Source organism: Glycine soja, chromosome 13 (assembly GCF_004193775.1).
Source record: "Glycine soja cultivar W05 chromosome 13, ASM419377v2, whole genome shotgun sequence".
Lineage (NCBI taxonomy): Eukaryota > Viridiplantae > Streptophyta > Magnoliopsida > Fabales > Fabaceae > Glycine > Glycine soja.
The window spans coordinates 11,837,741-11,856,240 of NC_041014.1; positions in this window are offsets into that span (position 1 = coordinate 11,837,741).

The window sequence follows — 18,500 nt, forward strand, 5'->3', positions numbered from 1 at the left end:
TACTTTTTCTTCTAAAGGAAGAAGAGATGGAGAATACAAGATTGACAAAATAAGGCTATTATAACCCCAAACGTGTCTTTTCCAAGAAATTATTAGCATATACATAATATGAAATATACGTGTCCTAATCATCTAGGATTTCTTCAGGAAGAAGCCTTCCAACATCATAGCTTGATTAGCTTCTTTCTTTTGGGTGGGAATGCATTGCATATATATTATGCTCTTGTTAAGAAAGTAGACTACAAACCTTCTTTTCCTAGGATCTGGTTTTACTCTTAAAGTATATTTGGACAATAATATTGGTGAACATTTCATCAACAAATAATTAGTGGAAGCATTTTCCGTGATTGATAACAGTTGAAGCCATGTTTAAGAATTGTTAAATACACCAAAATATCTCTGAAAAGCACCATACTCCTGAATGAAATTGATATTAAACCTTTTCCATAACTGGACTTGCATATTATAATCCTTATCTCCAGATCTACTGCTGATTGAAACTACGTTTCTACATAAATAAAAAGAAAGAAGATATCTTAGGATGTCTTAATAAAGCCGGACGTGTCTAAACCTGACGAATTCAATATTGCCGAAGTCTAGAGACTGAAGCCCTGTTATATGTACAACAAGTAAACTTCACTTCAACAAGTATTAGTCATTAATTGAAAATTCAAATTTATAATAGTCATTAGATATTTATTTTCTTTGTAACAATTACATTAAATAAAAAATAAAATTGTTCACATGAATGCTATTAAATGTACAATTTTGATAATTAAAATTAATTTTAATATTTTTATATGAAGTAATATGTTATTAATTAATTGAATATTTAATTTTGATATAGTTTATTAATTTCGATATATTTATTTAATTTTAAAATAATATTTAAATTAAAAGTAAAAGATAAATTGGTGCATTATTAATAATTATTACACATTTTTTAAAATCATAAACAATAACAATAATAATAAATAGAGTTCTTTTAATTTAATATATAAAGGTCAACTTTAACATTATATTTTTTAATAAATTAAGACTTTAATAATAATAATAATAATAATAATAATAATAATAATAATAATAGAATTTTCATTCTGGAATTATATATATATATATATATATATATATATATATATATATATATATATATATATATATATGATAAAGTTAATTGTATGATACTATTAAGGATGTCTAACTCAGTTAATTATATATAATTTTTATTGCAAACTTTTTTTTTTCTGTTGAATTATGATTGGATGCACAGATGCAACGTTTGTTGGACCGTACCAATGAGGAGGTCTTTGGACGACTAGAATTTTTGGAGAACCAAGTCAATCAGAATGCTAGAAGAAATATAGATGGGAACAAAGGTAACAATGGCGGTAATGACGGATCGAGGCAGAACCGGGTTGAGGGAGTAAAGCTCAATGTTCCTCCCTTCAAAGGCAGAAGTGATCCAGATGCCTACCTGGACTGGGAAATGAAGATTGAGCATGTATTTGCCTGCAATGACTACACTAAAGAGCAGAAAGTCAAGCTAGCAGCAGCTGAATTCTCCAACTATGCTCTTGTTTGGTGGCATAAATACCAGAGAGAAATGCTGAGAGAGGAACGACAAGAGGTAGATACATGGACTGAGATGAAAAGGGTGATGAGAAAAGGTATGTGCTCACTAGCTATAACAAAACCATGCGACAGAAACTCCAAGGGTTGTCCCAAGGGAATTTAACTGTGGAAGAATATTATAAAGAGATGGAAATGGCGTTAGTGAGGGCCAACATCGAAGAGGACTCCGAAGACACAATGGCTCGTTTCCTGAATGGTCTAAACCCTGAAATCAGAGATGTTGTTGAATTACAGGAGTATGTGGCGTTGGATGACTTGTTACATAGGACACTCCAGGTCGAACAACAAATTAAAAGAAAAAGTGCAACAAGGAGGAACTCACCCAATACTTACAACCAGAACTGGGCCAACAGATCCAAGAAGGAGGGAGGTAATTCGTTCTGCCCTGCAGCCACATCCCTGCATGGAAAGTCAGCAGCGTCCAGTGTAGGTGGAAGCAAACATAACACCTCCACTTCCTCATCCAATACTGGAACCAGAAACATAAAATGCTTCAAGTGCTTAGGCAGAGGACATATTGTTTCTGAATGTCCAACCAGGAGGACCATGATCATGAAGGCTGATGGAGAAATCACTAGTGAGTCTGAGATTAGTGAAGAAGAAGTGGAAGAAGAAAAGTATGAGGAGGAAGCTATGCAGGGTGATATGCTGATGGTGAGAAGGCTGTTGGGAAATCAGATGCAGCCACTGGATGACAATCAAAGAGAAAATATTTTCCACACCAGTTGCGTAATTAATGGTAAGCTGTGCTCTTTAATTGTTGATGGAGGAAGCTGTACCAATGTTGCAAGTTCCAGATTAGTGTCCAAGCTGAATTTGGAAACTAAGCCCCATCCTAGACCATACAAACTTCAGTGGCTTAGTGAAGATGAAAAGGTAAAAGTGACTCAACAGGTGGAGGTGTGTCTCACCATTGGGAGATATAATGATAGGGTGCTGTGTGATGTGGTCCCAATGGAAGCGACCCATGTGTTGTTAGGAAGACCGTGGCAGTATGATACCAAGGCAGTGCATGATGGCTTCACCAACAAAATCTCTTTCAAGCAAGCTGACAAGAAAATTGTTCTCAAACTGTTATCTCCTAAAGAGGTTTGTGAGGATCAAATAAAAATGAGAGAAAAGAAAAAGAGTGAGACACTTGAGAGGAAAAAGAGTGAGACAATTGAGAGAAAAAAGAGTGAAACACTTGAGAAGGAAAAGAGAGGAAAGAAAAAGAGTGAAACACTTGAGAGGGAAAAGAGAGAAAACAAAAAGAGTGAAACACTTGAGGGCAAACAACTTTGTTTAGCAACAAAAAGGGAGGTAAGGAGGGTGCTTTGTGCGAGACAACCCCTCTATTTATTGTTTTCTCAACGTCAAATGTTGCATGCTAACCCAATTGATGAATCTAAATTGCCTTCTGGTATTCAGTCTCTTATGTAGGATTTTGATGATGTGTTTCCAACAAGTGTACCAGATGGTTTGCCACCATTGAGGGGAATTGAGCATCACATTGATCTCATTCCAGGAGCTTCCTTGCCCAATCGGCCAGTTTATAGGAGCAACCCACAAGAAACTAAGGAGATCGAAAGGAAAGTGTCCAAACTCCTGAGCAAAGGTTGGGTGAGAGATAGTATGAGTCTGTGCGCTGTACCTGTCATTCTAGTACCCAAGAAGGACGACTCATGGAGGATCTGTTCTGATTGTAAATCCATAAACAACATCACCATCAAGTATAGGCATCCAATCCCCAGGTTAGATGATCTTCTTGATGAATTGTATGGTGCATGTGTGTTTTCCAAAATTGATTTGAAAAGTGGCTATAATTAGATTAGAATTAGAGAGGGAGATGAATGAAAAACTGCCTTTAAAAAAAAATGGTTTGTATAAGTGGATGATTATGCCATTTGGTTTGACTAATGCACCTAGTACTTTCATGCGATTGATGAACCATGTTTTAAGGGAATTTATTGGGAAATTTGTGGTGATGTACTTTGATGATATTCTTATCTATAGCACTAGTCTTGATTTGCATGCTGAACATTTGCAATCTGTTTTAAGTGTGCTTAGGAAAGAAAAATTGTATGCCAACCTAGAAAAGTGCTCCTTTTGTACTGATCATGTGGTGTTTCCAGGTTTTGTTGTTAGTGCTGAGGGAGTACGGGTGGATGTGGAAAAGGTTAAGGCCATCCAAGAATGGCCAACAACTAAGACCGTGAGTGAGGTGAGGGGATTTCATGGTTTAGCAAGTTTCTATAGGAGATTTGTTAAGGATTTTAGTACATTGGCTGCACCTCTAACTGAAGTTGTTAAGAAGAATGTGGGTTTCAAATGGGGTAAGAAACAAGAAGAGGCCTTTGCTGCCCTCAAACATAGGTTAACTAATGCACCTATTCTTGCTATGCCTAATTTTGCAAAATCATTTGAAATTGAGTGTGATGCGTCAAATGTGGGTATTGGGGCTGTTTTGTTGCATGAGGGACATCCGATAGCTTATTTTAGTGAAAATTTAGGAGCCGCTGCCCTTAACTATTCAACTTATGATAAGGAATTGTATGCTTTGGTTATAGCTTTACAAACTTGGCAGCATTACCTATTACCCAAAGAGTTTGTCATCCATAGTGATCACGAGCCCTTAAAATACTTAAAAGGCCAAGGAAAGCTTAATAAGAGGCATGCTAAGTGGGTAGAGTTTTTAGAGAAATTTCCATATGTCATCAAACATAAAAAGGGGAAAGGGAATGTAGTGGCTGATGCACTGTCTAGGAGACATGCTTTACTTGCTATGCTTGAAACTAAACTGTTTGGTCTCGAGTCTTTGAAAGACATGTATGTGCATGATGTGGACTTTGCTGAAATTTTTTCTGCATGTGAAAAGTTTTCTGAAAATGGTTACTATAGGCATAATGGATTCTTGTTTAAAGCAAATAAATTGTGTGTGCCTAAGTGTTCCATTAGAGAGTTGCTTGTGAGTGAATCCCATGAGTGGGGGTTGATGGGACACTTTGGGATTCAAAAGACCCTGGAAATTCTGCAAGAGCATTTCTTTTGGCCTCATATAAGGCATGATGTGCATAAGTTTTGTGGTCATTGCATTGTGTGTAAACAAGCTAAATCTAAGGTTAAACCTCATGGATTGTATACTCCTTTGCTTGTTCCTGAATATCCTTGGACTGACATATCTATGGACTTTGTTTTGGGGCTGCCCAAAACCAAGAATGGAAAGGATTCTGTGTTTGTTGTTGTTGACAAGTTTTCTAAGATGACACACTTCATCCCTTGCAAGAAAGTGGATGACGCTTGTCATGTGGATGATTTGTTTTTCAAAGAAATAGTGCGGCTTCATGGATTACCGAGGAGCATTGTCAGTGATAGGGATGCAAAATTCCTTAGTCACTTTTGGAGGACCTTGTGGGGGTAAGATTGGTACTAAATTGTTGTTTTCTACTACTTGTCACCCACAAACTGATGGTCAAACTGAGGTAGTCAATAGGACTTTAGGCACACTGCTTAGGACTGTTTTAAAGAAAAATCTTAAACCTTGGGAAGCATGTTTGCCTCAGGTTGAGTTTGCTTATAATCGGGCTGTCCATAGCACAACTAATTGTTCACCATTTGAGATAGTGTATGGATTTAATCCTTTGATTCCTCTTGATTTGTTGCCTATGCTTAACATTGTTATGTTTAAGCTTAAGGATGTACAGGCTAAAGCTGAGTATGTGAAGAAGCTACATGAGCAAGTGAAGGCTCAAATTGAAAAGAAAAATGCGAGCTATGCAAGGCAAGCCAACAAAAGCAGAAAGAAAGTCGTGCTTGAACCAGGTGATTGGGTTTGGGTACACTTGAGGAAGGTGAGGTTCCCAGAACACAGGAAGTCCAAGCTTCAACCTAGAGGAGATGGACCATTCCAAGTGTTGGAGAAGATCAACGACAATGCCTACAAGATTGACTTGCCTAGTGAGTATAATGTAAGTGCCACTTTCAATGTGTCTAATCTATCTCTTTTTGATGCAGATGGAGGAGCCTTGGATTTGAGGACAAATCCTTTTCAAGAAGGAGGGAGTGATGATGACACAACTAAGGGCAAGGACCATGAAGCACTTGAAGGGCCCATGACCAGAGGCAAACTTAAACAAACCCAACACGTCACAAGGCTGGTCATTTGTATAGCTACCATTGATGATGATTGAAGGCCCAAGTGGAAAAAGATGAAGGCCCAGAGGCAAAGACACTACCAAGACTATTAATTGTTGCTGAAGGCCCAAGTTAAATATGTTTTTGGTTATAATTTTTAATTATTGTAATTTTGGCCCAAACTGTTTAGAAGGCCCATGTCTATTTTTATATTTTTGTTCAGATACACTATAAGTAGTGGTTTTTGTTTTCAATAAGGAAACTTTTAGCATTTGATAAAATTTGGTGAGAGCTTCTCTCTGGGTTCCTTGTTGAACCAATCTCAGACTTATCAAGGTAATCCTTGTGGCGTCTACCCTGACTTATCTTCCTTCACTGGAAGTGGCATCATCCAAAAACTCCGTAGCCTGTATCAAACGATCCACTCCTAGTCAGGTTTACATCAACATGTCCTTTCACCAGATAAGGTCTTCTTAGAAGAACTCTACAAAGTCCCCAAATGGATTTCCAGAGGGTGACAAGTCCTTTCATAGGACAAGGTCCTTTAAGCAAGACTCTACGAAAACCCATGTCCCTTCGATATCTTAAAATCTGAAAGTTTCAATTTTCACTTCTTCTTATTTATAAGATAATCACATCATCAAACTCATAACCCATCAGCAACAACATAACTTTCATAAATTTACACAATTATTAAGTCAATGGCATATTTTATTCAGAAGGACTTATATTTATGTTAAGTTTATTTTGATATCTATTATATTCAACAAGAACACATTTCAGTTTACTCACAAACATATATAAATCAAGTTTGGAAATCATTTACATCAAAATAGTCAATTCTGTTGATAAAACTATGCAAATTCATTTTAAAATTCACTTTGCAATAATAGCTAAGAGATATTAACATGTTATACCTTAAATAATTTTCATTTACTTCATGCTATATCTTGATGTAAATATAATTAAGTCTATTTTCAAAACAGAAAAAATTTACTTATCAAACAAAAATATACAAAAATTATAAAAATCAAAGAAGTCAGATTGTTTCATTGTATTGACAAATAGAACAACCAACAAGATTAGTGTATAAATCTATTTTTTTGAAATATTTATGCAACCAATTTTATACCATAGTAAAAATAAATGAGTCTAGGTTTTAAATTTTTTGGAATCACCCAAAAATAGACTTTAGAGAAGGATCTGTTAGAGTTCAATGATTTTGACAATGTTTCACTTCAGAGTTCTTTTGCTCGTTTTTTTATTACTTAATTGTTGAAATGTAGAGCTTGAGTCGCCTTTTATAGACTTTAGAGAGGCAAATTTCCCTCGATGGGGTCCTTTTACAAAGTAATTCCCGAAATGGGGCTCTTTCTAAACAATTTCCGGGATGGGTCTATTTTTGACGTGAACTTTCAAAGAAAACGCCAGCAGCAATGGCGATTTGAGCATGCAGCAACACGTGGAGGGAAAATCGCCAGTACCAACGATGATTTCGTACCAGCTGGACTCGCCAGTTTGACTAGCAAGTTGCACCCTGTCTCGCCAGACGCAGTGGCGACATGCACTGGTGCATGCTGGTCTCGCCAGTTTGACTAGCGAAAAGCTTGAAAAAAAATTGTTCATTTTCTCCTATAAATGGATCTCTCCTTGACTCCTTCACGTACCAGTTCAAAAAAAAATATTGTGAGTGTGTGTTTGGTTTCTATTAGTGAAAAAGCTTTGCTCCTTCTTGTGCTGCCTCTTGCTCGTGCGTAGCTCCTCTTCCTTGTAACTGTTTTTAACTCTGAAAGCTTGAAGGCTCAGGAACTTATAACTGTTGCAGAAGGCAAATTTGGAAGTTTAGAAATTTTTTAAAATGCACACTAAAACCATAGGAGGAAGAACCAACTATTTAAGTTGAACGATGTCACACACTCAGAATACACTGAACCAATGCTTTTGGCGGTTTTGGCCCTAGCCTGCGCGCCCCCTGAAGCCACTGCTGCACTAGTGCATGGCTTTATCGCCACTGCGTTTGGCGAGACATGGGCAGGGACCAACTCGCCAGTTTGACTGGCGAGACCAGCTGGCTTGAAATCGCCACTGGTCCCGGCGAGTCCGCTGCCACGTGGACCATCCGTGGAGGACTCACCATTCCTGATGGCGGCATGCATTCCTCCCACGTAAAAAAAGACACCATCCCGGAAATACTTTCAAAACAGCACCATTCTGGGAATTTGTTTGTAAAATAACCCCTATTAGGGCAATTTGCCCTTTAGAGAAGGATCTGTTACAAGATTAGTGTTGTCTCCACGATATGATCGATGTCTCACAGTTGGAAGCAGTGTAATGTGTCACACTCTAATTGGAAGGAACGTTAGTGCATACAACTACACGTGCTTCTCTTCTACGACGAAAGCGCCCTGTGAAGAATATTCCTTTTAATTGCTTCTATTTTCTTCTATTTTATTCTTCCTTAAATTCAAAATGTTAACAATTCAAATAAAGAGAGACAAAAATAAAATTATGAAAGCTAAGTTTGTGCACTTCCCTTTTAGTTAACATTGATTTTCATTACAATGTTGGATGTGACTTATACTTAAACATTTAAGTGATTTAAGTCCATTGGATGCAAATAAAAATAACAGTGTATAAATACAGGTTTTCACAAGAGTGGGTGCTAGCTAATTAATAGCGAATTTGGATGCTAGATACAATCTTTAGTAAAGCAGTTTCCACTTGTGATTGGACGTGCACAAATAAGAGCTTGAATATAAAAAATAATAGCAAGTGTGTTCCTTATGTAGTAGGTTATGTTCACTTAAGAATAGTTCATTAGTCCATCAATAATTTATACCTTTACAACCTTCAAAATAAAAGAATAATGATTGATTGTCCAATAGGTAGTAGACCGTCCAGACTTAGCATTTAGTATTTCATCACAAGTTTTTTTAGGTTTCACTTTAGAACAACCTTAATGAAAACCTCACACAAATCAGTTAAATGAAATTATCTAATTAAAAATAAATACAAGTTAAAAGGTCTCAATTATAAAATAATAATTTAGATATCTAATTAAAATGATCAATTTGTTAACTATGGAGTAAAAAAAATATTTTTATTATTTTTTTATTTAAATATATTTTCATACCTGTAATATATATTTTTTAATTTATTACCTAATATTATATATATATATATATATATATATATATATTATATTTTACTTTACTCCCTCACATTTTTTAAAATTTCATTTAGAATTTATTGTTAGTTTAAATCTATTAAGTGATGATGTGACATTTTATTTAACTAGCACATCACATCACTTAATTCATGATGAAATACTCTATTATGTATTATTAGATCATTACTTAACACAATGATATTAAATGGAATTTTTTTTTGAAAATATCACATGGTAAAATAAAATAAAAATTAAGTAGTTAACTAAAAAAAATGAATATATTACGTATATGAAAACATATTTAATTTTTTTAAGAAAAATTATAAAAGCAGTGGTTATTTTTTTATTATTAAGAATAAAAAAGGATTACAAATACAATTTCTCTATTTCCATTTTATCTCGGTCAAAGTTACGGGGCGAGGGGCAGAGAATCCAAAAGCGCGGCACGGTAGGCAGAGACCTAAAACCACAGGCAGAATCGTAGAAGGTCCTATAAACAGAACACAGAAAAAGCGAGCAACGACCATTCGTTTCAAGGTTGGCGAGTAACGTGCAATAAATACCACGACCAACGTGGTTTTCTGGCTCACCTTTCCGCATTTTCCTTCTTCCCTCTCTTACCCACAAGTACCCTCCTCAAACCCACGCTTTCCTCACAAAAAAAAAACTCACTCATAATCATTCGTTTCATTTCATTCATCTTCGTTTCTAAGTAAAAACATCACCATGTCTAGTACCGTTGGCCAGACCATCAAGTGCAAAGGTCACCCATCTCTTACTTCATCATTCTCATTAACATCATCATTTTCTTTTCTTTTTTTCTTTTTGCATTTTTCTTCTGTGTGATAATGTATTATTAATATTACCTTAAATGTTAACCAATATCCTAGTAAGGACAACGAAAAGTTTTTTTTATTGGAATACTTAAAAATACGATCCCATATGATTTTAAAAAATATGCTTATGATTCTCAATTAATTTTTTCTTCTTCTAATTCTTTAACCAGTGTTGTAAGGACACTCTGATTAGTAAGATGGTATCATTCTCTTTTCTTTTTTTCTTTTTGCATTTTTTTTCTTTGCGATAATGTATTAGTATTACGTTAAATGTTAATCAATTTCCTAAGGGCAATGAAAAGTTGTTTATTAGAATATGTAGAAATATACTCCTATATGATTTTAAAATATGCTTTCATATGATTTTCATTTAAATCTTCTTTTAATTCTTTAATCAGTGTTGTAAGTACACTAGTTAACAAGAACGTTATATTATTACTGATTGGATTGTGTAATGGAGTATAGCTGCGATTGCATGGGATGCTGGGAAGCCGCTGGTGATTGAAGAAGTGGAGGTGAAGGAAAATATTTTCATCTGGTTTTGTTTGTTGCATAATAGGCCAGACAACTACTTGAAATGAATTATTAACAAGTCAGTTATATTTTCTAATACATTTACATTAGCATTAGTCGGGAACATATCAATATTTTAATTGTATAATACACATCTGTATATGTTTGTATTGAATAACGCTTTGAAAGGATATGATGATACTCCACAAAATAAATCCAAGGCTGCTGCTAGGTGGATTGTTGTTAAAGGAAGTCATTTAAACAATGCTTCTAGTTATATTTTAATACTGTGTAGACTAATTTGTACTTAACATTGAATATCTAAATTTCATAATATATTTAGTGTAATAGACAAAAAGGAAGCATTGAGTGTGGGTATTACGTCATGCACTGGATGTCAACTACAATCTTAGAAAGTTTCAAGAATAATTGAGAAACGGTAATTGCTTAATTCAAATGTATTTCATTTTGTTATAATCGATATTATGTATTATTAACTTATGTTTTATTATATCATGTAGTATTTCAATGATACTAGACCATTGGTGTAACGACCCGCCTTGTCAATACGATATTACTTACTATAAAATGTGACATTTCAATTTTTAAGTGAAAGCTCCATTAATTTGATAGTGAAAACGATGGTAAATTTTTTGTGATGTACATTCATCAAGCAACTCACAAACACACGTGAACAAATACGTACTTATATATATATATATATATATATATATTATACACCACTACACATCTATCAAATGTCAGAACATAATTCATATTTTTTTTACATATATCTAAACTTGGGACTTACATGCCCAATCAAAAAGATTCAAGGAACCAACTAAGGAAGAGTTCATAACAAAAAACAAATCTCCCCCAAAATAAATTCCAATGTTATCATGTCAGCTTTGCGGCTCCAACAAAAGACTTCCCTCTAAGTCACCTACTGCTGCTCATCTGCTCCCACGAATAAAAGTTCAAGATCATCATAGGCACCAATCACACGGTATAAAAATTGCAAAGGTGAGTTTATTATAAAAGATCAGCAAACTCCAAAAGACAATGATTAACAAGAAAACAATAACAATGAACACAATCGTTCTTAATAACCCATCGATTCAACGTACACTTAACAAACTAGTCATCAACTTTTCCATAATTCAAATCATATATGCTCAGAATGATGCATGTACCTAACTTAACTCTAAAATACAATGTGGTACCATTTATTTGGAAATAGCCTAAGCATGTCCACATGACACTCTCACTTAGGAAAACTAGGCAGCAAGTGTCGATGTCACCCTGTCATGCATAGGAAACTCCCCCCCCCCCCATGGTGATCAACCTGAGTCTCAAGGAAGTTCCAAACCGAGTGACATGCCCCCAAGTACAAGTATTTTTCCTCATGAAAAACTACGAGTACTTACTGACAAAGTTTGTACTATTTCTATGCAATATGAAGTATGAAACATAAGCATCGTCAATGCATTGACCATGGATAATTAAAGATTCTAAGCCATCCCCTTCTCTCTCCAGGTATGCTTAAAACTCTTTAAAACACTATTTCCCCCTCTAGGGATATCGAACATGGTCTCCACACCTCCCATGTACATACACAACATACATCATCAACATCACAAGCAATCACATTCCACATACATACATATATATTCATGCTCAGATTCACATTCCCTAGGTCTTCAAGCAACATAAACCTCATACAACAACAATCTATAATACCACGAGACTCATATTTTTAAGAAAAATTCTAAATTAAAGAGGAAAACTATAGTATTCAAAACAAACTCTTATGCCCATTTAAAATTTAATAAAGAAGTAAACAAAAGAACAAATATAAAATTTTGGGCAGATTCTCCTCTATAATTAAGACTTTTCCCAAAAATTCAAATCAATACAACAACAACATCATTGACAATTTCAATCATCAATAACAAACCTGTTAGACAAATGACCTCAGTTATCTTAAGAAGGGGTAAATTAATTTTCACTAACAAACTTTTAACCCCCTTCTAAATGATAGGATCAAAATGCAGAAGAAGCAGCAACAATCAATTCAATAATGTTCTTTAAACATGCAAGACAAAATTGATTGCAATAATAAATGAGATAAGGGAAGAGAGAAATGCAAACTCGATTTATACTGGTTCGGCCACTCCCCGTGCCTACGTCCAGTCCTCAAGCAACCCACTTGAGATTTTCCATTCTCTTTGTAAAATCCTTCTACAAAGTCTGAACCACACAGGGACAACTCATCCCTTGTGTTCAGGAATCCTTACAACTTAAGAGACCCTCGGTCCCTTAATCAACCTCTTTGGTTAAGAAGAAGAATTCTCTCTTTAAGAGAAGGATATTACAATTGAAGTTCCATGAACTCTTAATAGATTTTCAAGTGTTTGCCTAAGAGTTGTTGAGAGAGCATTTGGCAATGAAGTTCTCTTGGAAAATCTCTCTTGCTTTTTGAAGTTAGACACACAGATATATATAGGCCCTTCATGCCTTTTCAAAATTTTTTGAAGAGATGTGTCTTTTCGAAAAACTTTTTCTGAAATTCTTCACTAGTAATCGATTATAGGTTTCTGGTAATCGATTACACAGTTATATTTTGAAGGGTCATGACTTTTGAATTTGAATTTCAAGAGTTTCGTTGCTGGTAATCGATTGCAAACATCTGGTAATCGATTACAGGTTCAAAATTCAAATTCAAAACCCTTTTTAACAACTATTTTTCAAACTTTTCTTCTAGTAATCAATTACATTGCCTGGTAATCGATTACCAGAGCCTTGCATGTCTTGGAAACACTTTGTTTTGAGGCAAAGGCTTGATCTTAAAGAAATCTTGAAGCAAGACTTTGTTTGTTGAAGCAATCTTGTATTAATCTTGAAGCAATGCTTATCCTTTGAAGCAGCCTTGTTTGGTTCTTCTTTGGCATCATCATAATCATGTATACATACATTCACATTCTCCCCCTTTTTGATGATGACAATCATTATCAAGTGATTTCTTTTCGACATCATCAAAACATGCATGATTCATATTCTCCCCCTTTTTGATGATATCAAGCAAATTCTTTTTGACATCATTAAAACCTGCATGATTTATATTCTCCTTTTTTTTTATGATGACAACCACCTGTAGGTTAGGAGCAACAAAAAATATTTATTTGTATATAGTTTACTCCCCCTTGGTTTTGCAATGATTGCTTATATGAGACAGTTGAAGATTTCATAGATTTCATATATAAAAAGTTGTCTCATAAAGAATAGATAATTTCCCTTACTCTCTTATCTTTTATCTATCTCTCCCCCTTTTGATGATGACAATAATCTGAAATCAAGATAAACAATATGCAATTGATAATGTGTTCTCACAACCCTTACTCCCCTAAATTTATGCCCAAGTTCATGATAAACTCTACCCTTAAGTTCTCTCTCCCTTTGGCAATATCAAAAAGCCAAATGTTGGATCAAGTGGCCTCGGAATAATTAAAAAGGAAGGTTGAATTAATTATTAACGAACCTTTACTAATTAAAAATCTATCCTTCTTAATATTACCAAAAGTAAAAACAATAATTAAAGTGCACAGCGAAAAATAAAGAGTGTAGGGAAGAAGAAGACAAACACAAGAGTTTTATACTGGTTCGACAACAACCCGTGCCTACATCCAGTCCCCAAGCGACCTGCGGTCCTTGAGATTTCTTTTCAACCTTGTAAAAATCCTTTTATAAGAAAAGATCCACAAGGAATGTACCCTCCCTTGTTCTCTTTGAACAACCTAGTGGATGTACCCTCCACTAGAACTGATCCACAAGAGATGTACCCTCTCTTGTTCTCAGTCAACAACCCAAGTAGATGTACCCTGTACTTGTACCACAAAGGATGTACCCTCCAATGTGTTAAGAAAAAGTTCTCAAGCGGTTAGTCCTTTGAAACTTTGTGAATGAGGAAACAAAAGAATTCTCAGGGGGTTAGTCTTTTGAAATCTTTTGTTTATGGGAAAGGGAAGAATCAAAAGAATTCTCAGACTGTGTCGTTTTGAATTCTTTGACAAGGGAGAAGGGAGACACAAAAGAATTCAGACGGTTAGTCCTTCTTTCTTTTGGAAAAGGGAGAAGAGAGACACAAAAAGAATTCAGGCGGTTAGTCCTTGGCGAATTCTTTTTGGCAAAGGGAGAAGGGAATGAAAAAGATGAATAACACAAGTTTTTGAACAAAGAACTTTTCTTGGAAGAAAATGTTTTGAACAAAAACTTTTAGAAAGATGAAAAGAAGATGAAATAAGAAAGTTCTGAAAGAAATGAAAGAAGATGTTGAAAGATAGATTGAAAAATAGAATGATTGAAAGAGATGATGGATATGAATGTGATTGTTCTTATGTTTCATGCCAAGGTCACATATTTATAGTTTCTTGATGACTCAAGTCAAAACTTGTAACTCTTGGCAATTCCTTTAAAACTAATCACTTAAAAAGATATGACTTTTGAAAGAATCTCCAGAAACAAGTCACTTGAAGAAATGTGACTTTTGGAAATGAATTTTTCGAAAAAAGTCACTGGTAATTGATTACCATAAAGGTGTAATCGATTACACATCAACAGATGTGACTCTTCATTTTGAATTTTGAAAATCTTAACATTTTAAAACCACTGGTAATCGATTACTATAATCTGGTAATCGATTACTAGAGAGTAAAACTCTTTGGTAATGATTTTGTAAAAAACTTCTTGTGCTACTCAATGTTTTGAAAAACTTTTTAATACTTATCTTGATTAAGTCTTCTCTTGATTCTTGAATCTTTGAGTCTTGAATCTTGATCTTGATTATTCTTGAATCTTGAATCTTGATTCTTGAAATCAAATTTCCTCTTGATCCTTGAAGTGTTCTTGACTTAATCTTGAACTTAATCTTGAACTCATTCTTGAATGTCATCATCTCTGTTATCATCAAAACTCCTTGAATCAATCTTGATTCATCATGGAGCTTGCTTCTACACCAAAAACGGTCAGAGAAAAGAACTAAATTAGGATCTTAACACATCTAGACAAAGATAATCATAGCATAATCCAACTGATTTAATCCATAACATAATTCAAGCAAGTCTAATCAAACCAAGACAAAAGCAAAACAAAGGCTAAAAGATCCAAACACAAAGCAACCATATCCAAGACAAGCAAGAACACAATAAAAAGTAACCAAAGTACTAAGGATTAAAAGCCAAAATAAAAGGCTAATAAATAACCATAAAACTAAGGAAATAAAGCATAATCAAGATAAGAGTCAGCTGGGGGATCGAAGCAACGCCTAATGAAGCTCATATCATCTTTGAGACTAGTGATCCTCGTGTATCCATCCAATTAAAGTGTGCATCCATTGCATCAAGGCGAGTATCCATCGCATCAAATCGTTCACCTATAAAAGCTCAAAGACCACAAAGTTCTGTGAGGACTTCGGTCAGAAGAGAAGAGGAATCAACCCTTTGTGGTGAAGTAGATGAGGTACGTTCGTTAGGAATAGGCGGAGGCAAGTCTTGTTTATGAATTCACTGACCATCAACATCCTTTCGGTAACCAAAGGAGGTAACCACACCAGCACCAATAGAAAAAGATCATTTTACTTGAACAAAGGGTTCATCATCCAAAGGAATTTGGAAATGACGAAGAAAAAAAAAGGGTGACAAGATGAGAATACAAAAGAGGTGCATTGGTCCATAATGCCTTATGCATACGGTTCCTAACCAAGTGGGCCCAGTCGATCTGACGACCGATAAGAAAAGCCCACATAAGAATCAAGTCCTCCTCAGAGGCTTGAGCAAGATTAGACGAACGGGGTAAGAAAATGCGAATAATGATTAGTGCATGATGCGACAGTCAAAGGTTAATGACTCAGCAAGAAATCTACCAGTCATATTAGCCTGGTCATCATAGACCATACGACGAGCATCATGACTTGAGTAATCGAACTTCCAGTCATCAACAATAGTGCCCTCAAAAGGAACACCTTGACTGGGTAATTTAGTCAATGAGAAGAATAAAGACTGATTAATAACAATGGGTATATTTTGCACCTCAGAGTAAAGAATACCATCATGAATTTTCAAATTTGAATAGAAAAACTAGTTCAGGAAAGTAAGGTAGTTTCAGAGACATAAAATCAATCAAACCAAAATTTTGAAACACTTGATAACAATCAAATGTTTCTCCATCAAAGAATTCAAGATCAAGGTACTTAGGGTCTAGAATGATCCTAGAAGAAAATTGGGAAAAGTACCTTAGACGTTGATCATCTGAAGAAAATAAAGTAGATGATCGTGGGGATGACACAGAAGGAGGAACCAGTGCTATGGGTGCTTCAGATGGTCTATGGCGGCGATGGCCAACAACGACGGTGGTGGAGGAAGAACCCTTTCTCTTTTTCATTGATTCAGCCATTTGATGAAGTTTTTGCAGATTTCAATCGGTGGAATCAAAAGAGGAATGAAAAAGATGAAGTTTGGGCTTTGTGGGATGTGATTTGGTGATGAAACGAAGGAGATATGAAGGTTTGGGAATGGTGGTGCATCGTCACTATGAAGGGGATAAGATAGGGTCTGCACAAGTGCCCAAAAAACGCGATTTTTATATTCCAGGATGCCCTGTAGTCGATTACAAGGATTGGTAATCGATTACAGGATGAGTCAGCCTATTGGTAATCGATTACAGGCCACCTGTTCTAGTGTAATCGATTACATATGTTGGTAATTGATTTCCCATTATTTTCTCCTATTTCTTAACCCTTTTTTGCATCATTTTAAGTACTGATTAATCTTAATTGTCAAATTAATTAGGCAGTTTTATTATTTGGGCCCATTAAGCTAATTTGATGTTTTTAATCTAATTTCAAGAATTAATGAAGCATTTGGCTTGAATCCAGAATTGGGCTTGGACTTGAAGAGAGCTGACTATTTTATTCTACAAAATTTTATCTTATCTAGACTTTATCTTATCTAGATATTATTTAGATTTGATCTCATCTAGATATTATTTCATCTAGATCTTATCTTATCTAGATTTGATTTTATTTTATTTATGGGCTTGGATTTAAAACAAATTTGTAAGCTTTGGGGCTGGAAAATTATAATACAGCACCAAGGTTCTAGTATAGGCCCTCTCTCTTCTCTTTCTCCTTTTTTTTTTCGTTTTTGGCAATTCCAGTTCTGACTTTTAGTTTTAGCAATAAAATTTTGTTCTTCAATCTATAATTTCGTTCTCTATTGATTAATGGAAGGCTAAGTCCCCAACGTTGTTTTCTCTTGAGGATCAAGCACAGTTCTCTTTGAGGTTCTATTATTACTGTTAAATTCTGTTTAGTTTTTCCTCTTCACTAATTACTCTGAATTTGTTGCTATTAATTCATGCATGCTTAGTGCTTGATTAATTGTCTCTACGCTTAATTTACGTTCATGCTTAATGATCGTTTATGAGTAATTGGTGTATGTGTTGCTTAATCACATAATGAATGCCTTATGTTAAATTTCACTTAGTAATTTAATTTAGGGTTGGATTAAGTGGTTGAACTGAATAAGGATAAACTCTCATAACCTAGGATAAGAGACTTGCTTGTGAATCAAGGGGAAGCAACGTGTTCTTAATTCTGATATTTTCTAATTCACATCTATTCGTTGTTTAATTTACAAAAGCAAACAACTCCCCCATTCGTTACTATTTTTCCTACTATTTGTTATGAACATTTGGTGTATCATTGCTCGTTGGGAAACGACCTAGGATCACTTCCTAGTTACTGCATTCTAATGTTTATTTGATTCGGGTGCGGCCTCGATCAAATTTGGCGCCGTTGCCGGGGAGCAGTGTCCAAAGGTTCATAATAACTAGTAATTCATGTTTTATGTTTAGTTTTTTTATGCTTTCGTGTGTTGTGTTAGTGTTGTGTTCGTGTTGCGTTAAGTGTTGTTTAGTGTCTTGCTATTTTGTTTAGTGTGGTGTTTTGTTTTAGTTTTTCTATTCAGCGCTTCCCCTGTTTCAGTTTTTGTGTTTTGCTGTGAATAGTGATTTGCGATGGATTTAGTGACCACTTTTGTTGAACTGGAAAACAGGGTAGTAGTGGAAATCCCTTAGCGACAGATTTTAGAGACCACCCTTGCTGAATTAATTCGGATTTTTTGTTTTGGTAGCCATAGTTGTTATTTTTGGCTGAAGTTTTTTGTGGTCACTTCTTTTGATCC